Genomic DNA, 5,391 nt, shown 5'->3' on the forward strand with positions numbered 1-5,391 from the left:
AAGGGACTCAGCCATATATATACATGGTCCGTTCTCCCCTAAATCTGTGAGAAAGTCAATTTCTAGGCAGGTTGATAAGAAGTTGGGGGTCCCCAAGGAGAAAGGGGTCTGGGGTTCTCAAGGAGGAGGAAAGGACAAATTTTTTTTTTCTCTCTCTCTACATTCCTTAGTCTTAGTCACATAAAATATTTTTTTCCTTTAAGCCCAGAACTGATGATTACACAACAAACAACTCAGTTTAAACTCTGTACTAGGGATTATATAACAACAATGTATCCTGCTTGAGGACAGTTTCTTCTTCCTGAAAATCTTCTGACTAATCCTGATATCTTAAAATGTATATTATGGGAGTGGGTCTGGTAGGACCTTTCTATTGTTAAGGTCTAATCCTGTTATCTTAAAATGTAAGTTGTGGGAGTGAGTCTGGTAAAGTTTTTACAACCTTGAGACATTCTTTTGATTTATCTAATGACTAATTAAAAAAGTATATCACTCCCTTGCTAACACTAGCCAGGGGGCACTCTCCGCCCACTTCTGATGTCTATGTCAGAAACTTTCTCTGTCCCTTTTCTCTGTAATAAAACTTCTGTCACACAAGAGCCCTGAGTGATCAAGGGCGGTCCCTGATCCTGAAGCTAAATCTTCTTTGGAGATCATGAATCCAACATCATTCACCATAAGTTATCATCTTGGGGGCTCATCCGGAATCTTCAAGACAAGGTAAGAACTCTGCTTTCTCAGTATACACCTTTTCTGCTTTACTAACTCTTTGGTGTACTTGTGTGAATGAATGACACGCCCTGCATGAAGCAAGTGATGAGCCCTGCTCTGTGGTTTTGTGGTGCCTCGTAATGACTGAAGGCAGTGCCCCAAAAGGGAGCCTTGTTGGGGGTTTGTACCGACCTGCCAATGCCAAGAGACACCCAAGGTCCTGTGAGGGGAGCAACGGGAAATGGGCAAAGCGTGTGGGCCAAACTCCTTTCTTGGTCAGTTCTTCCTGGTTTCTTTGACCATTTCATAATTGCGTGGGAAACTAGAACTACTAACCTAATCTGTTGGATCGTAGACTTTCAATGGACTTGTGATTCATGCTGTTACTATGTACTTTTACTTAGACTCCAAGCGTGGTAGTCACGGGAATCCAGACTTGCTGGGAGCATGTTTAGGAACTAAGGGGAACTAGCGAGTCCTTGTTGTAGCTGTGCCTCCAAACTCTATGGATGGAAGTGCTGCTAGTGAGCATGAGGTTTCTAAGAACGTAGGTCAGGAATTCTACGTGGGATACAGTGGGCTTCTTCCTTTGGTAGTACTAGCTCTTAGCCCACTAGATAAAGCTCTCCAGTGGCTTACTGATGTGGCATTGATTCATCACTTCTACTGCAGTGAGGCCTGTACTCAGGAATATGAATGGACACACATGGATGCTTCCCCTAGTAGAACTATCTTGGGAAACATTCCGGGAAACTACTCTGTCAAATCAACGAAAGGTTGTGGTGGTATGGAACTAGAAATCAATTTGGGATGCCATCAGGTCTACCCCTGGTGCACCTCCACCCTGCCTTGGTGGTAGAACCAGGAGGGACGAGTAAGGCGCCTGCATTGGTAAGGGACAAACTAAGTCTGGCCAGGGAAGGGAAGCTTCGGTGGAAAGTCTGTCTACACCCCCATCTAGAGCAGGGAGGGACGCCCCTGATGGGAGGAAGCAAAGGTGCTGGTCATCATTTTTTCCCTCTCTTACAGATGGGAGCTACTCAAAGTTCCAGACTCATACCCTTGGATTGTGTCCTGAAAAACTGGGTTAAGTTTGACCCCCAGAGTTTATTTTTTTTTTTCAGATAAAATATTATAGGTTTATTTAAAACTTAATTCTCACCTTGAGTATGCAAAATACAAACTCCACAAAATGTTCATTTTTTTTTACTTTGTAGTTTACAAATATACAAAATAGAAGTTTGCTTAAATTTATATTACATATTTATTAAGGCAAGGAACTATATAGAAAAAACATTTGTTCTGCTTAAGGCATACTTGGGAATAAACCATTGTACAAATTATTGCACATCTGAAACCACAGTTCATAACAGACTGTCTGCATAAAAAGATTAAAATTTACCTGACTTAGGTCATAAATGTAGATCGGAAGACAAAAATAGATTTTCCTTGTCAAAGTATGCAGCAGTTTGAGAACTTTGGCCTCATTTGGTACCTTTAGAACCAAGACTTACCAAGCACCATCGTTTAGGCTATTAAACACCATTTTCTGTACCTGAATTTCTTCCTCTTCTTCTAAGATCGTCATAATGGCTTTTAGAAGGCAAACAGAATACAAGGTGATCTTTATACTTATATTGCATCAAAACAATTCTCAAGGGGTTCTGGTCTTCCCTCCCCCCAACTCTCAGATCTAATTTATACCCTGATATCCACAGCTTCCAGTCACCCCCTTGGCGTTTTGTAAGTCCAGGAATATATATATTCAAGTTGGATTTAGAATTGGAATGATAGAAGATCCAGTCACAGACCCCATCTGGTTTTTGTTTTGAGTTTGTCTTTTGGTTTCCTTGTGTCTCCTGATTATCCATTCACAAGTTGACTTGTTGGGAACTTGACCATGATTGTAGTGCTTTCCAGCTGGCTTCCTCCCCTCACCGGGAAGACAGTGTGAAAGGTAAAAAATACTGAACTCTCTTCTGGCAGTGTGGGTCACATCCACTGTTTGGGGATTTAAAAGTGCCTCTTCATATGTAAGGCGAGGTGGTCCGACCTCGAGAATGCCCGGTCGCACTTCTGGCACTGGAAGGGGCGGTGCCCCGTGTGTTTGCGATAGTGCCTGGTCAGTTCATCCGAGCGGGCAAACTTCCACCCACAACCGTCCCAGTCACAGTGGTAAGGTTTCTCACCTGTGTGGGTGCGCAGGTGTGCCTTGAGATGAGAACTCTTGGTGTAGGTTTTGCTGCAGCCTGCGTAATCACAAGTGTGAGTGGCCGTCCTTTTCCGGGGCCAAGACCGTCTTCCCCTCTTTGGCTTGGGCTCCTCTGGCATGCAGGAACCGGGTGGCATGAGCTCTTGGTAATGGAGCGGTGGGACCTGCGGCTGCATCTGGTCGGGCAGGAAGGGAGGGTAGTTGGGCCCAGGGTGGGGATGGAAGCCCGGGGGGAGCGGCAGGGCAGGATGACAGTCCCGGCTGCTCAGCAGTTCCTCCGCACCCAGGGTCGGGGTAGTCCTGCTGGGGAGCTGCCGCCCCAGGGGAAAGTCGTGCGCAGGCGTCCGGTGGCCATTGCTGAGAGGAGGTCCAGTGCCCAAGTGGGCCTCTAGGGGCCGACCGACGGTGCACGAGGAGACAGCCTCCTGCTTGATCTTGGGGCACATGCATGGCGGCCCGCCGCTGTAGGGCGCCACCACCACCGGATGGCTGCCGTCCGGGCTGCCTTTGCTAACACTGATGACCGACGGGCTGCCGTACTCGCTGCCAGGGGCACTCAGCGACGCCTTCAACACGAACTCGCCCATCAGCCCGCCACCTGGCGGCTGCGGCTGCTGCGGCGGAATGTACACTGGGTCCAATTCGGGCCGCAGGAGCTCAGCCACGAAGCCGCCGGAGGGGCTCACATCGTTGATGTCCGCCAGGTTGAAGGGAGCCGTCGGAGGGGGTGCAGCCTCCCGGCTGTAGAGGAGGCCGCCGCCCGCGCCGCCCGGCGCCGCCACACCCGGGTCGCCCCCGGCCCGGATTGGATAGTTGAAGCTGCAGGTGGAGGGCGCACTGGCTGGACCGCTGCTCGACGGGGAGGACGAGGATGAGGCTGATGCCGAGGAGGACACCGTGGCGGCCACGGACTCCTGATGGGACAGCGAGTTGGAGAGGATAAAGTCCAGGTCCAGAAGATCATTGAACTCCTCCGTCTCCCTCCGGGGCAGGAGAGCCGGGTTGCTGCTGCTGCAAGCCGCGCTGACTCCTCCACTCTCCGGGTCAGTGGCTACGGTCGCGGCCGCCAGGTCGTAGGGGCGACCGGGAAGCACTGGGGGAAGTCGCTTCATGTGGGAGAGCTCCTCCCGCCAGCGGTTGTTCGGGGCACCTGCTGGACGCAGAGCCTTCTCCCTTCCCGCCGGGCCGGACGCGAACGTGGAGAAGGACGGGAGCAGCGCGTCGCTGACAGCCATGTCAGACTCGCCAGGTGTCTGCCTCATTAATGTGGACCCCCAGAGTTTAAAGAAGACACGCCTGACTTTCTTTTGCAAAACTGCATGGCCACAGTATCTGTTGGAGGGTGGCAGGCAGTGGCCGGTTGAAGGGTCTCTTAATTACAATACTGTTGGTTCTTTAGAAGACAAGGGAAATGGATAGAAGTGGCATATGTGTTACTCTTTTTCTCTTTGCAAGATATGCCAGACTTATGTCCTAAGGGTACAATTTGGGTGTAAAGCCTTCAGCTCCCTCCTGTCCTCTTACTCTGCCTCTGTCTCTGTATCCAGGGCTCACAACTGAGCAAGCTGAGGATCAAGGAATCCTTCCAGGAAGTGTTGCCTCAGTCTCGATAGAAGTTCAAATGACCCCAGTTCCAATGCAGCCTCACACTACTTTGGTTTCAATAGGAACTCAGACAAAGTAGAGGAGGCACAGACAACCAAAACTAATGATGCCAAAGAGGATGAGGATGAGAAAAAGCAGGTTTCTCTAATCTATCCCTGGGAACATATGCAAAGGGTAGCTAGGAGACTGAGGAATAGCCACACAACTTACTGCCTCTTCAGGAAGCCCCCACTGGGAAAAATAACCAATCCTTAAAAATCCATAAGCCATTTTCTTTTTTTCCATTTATTTTTATTAGTTGGAGGCTAATTACTTTACAACATTGCAGTGGTTTTTGTCATACATTGAAATGAATTAGCCATGGATTTACATGTATTCCCCATCCCGGTCCCCCCTCCCACCTCCCTCTCCACCCCATCCCTCTGGGTCTTCCCAGTGCACCAGGCCTGAGCACTTGTCTCATGCATCCAACCTGGGCTGGTGATCTGTTTCACCCTAGATATACATGTTTCGATGCTGTTCTCTTGAAACATCCCACCCCCGGGTTCTCCCATAGAGTCCACAAGTCTGTTCTATACATCTGAGTCTCTTTTTCTTTTTTTGCATATAGGGTTATCATTACCATCTTTCTAAATTCCATATATATGTGTTAGTATACTGTAATGGTCTTTAACTTTCTGGCTTACTTTGCTCTGTATAATGGGCTCCAGTTTCACCCCTCTCATCAGAACTGATTCAAATGAATTCTTTTTAATGGCTGAGTAATATTCCATGGTGTATATGTACCACAGCTTCCTCATCCATTCGTCTGCTGATGGGCATCTAGGTTGCTTCCATGTCCTGGCTATTATAAACAGTGCTGC

At 48.7% G+C, this 5,391-nt stretch overlaps 1 pseudogene; it reads right to left on the reverse strand.

Moving 5' to 3' along the window:
• Positions 1-2,331: 2,331 nt before the first annotated feature.
• Positions 2,332-4,187, reverse strand: LOC139037370 (Krueppel-like factor 4 pseudogene; annotated as a pseudogene).
• Between the last annotated feature and the right edge of the window lie 1,204 nt (positions 4,188-5,391).

The sequence above is a fragment of the Odocoileus virginianus genome, chromosome 11, assembly GCF_023699985.2.
Source record: "Odocoileus virginianus isolate 20LAN1187 ecotype Illinois chromosome 11, Ovbor_1.2, whole genome shotgun sequence".
Lineage (NCBI taxonomy): Eukaryota > Metazoa > Chordata > Mammalia > Artiodactyla > Cervidae > Odocoileus > Odocoileus virginianus.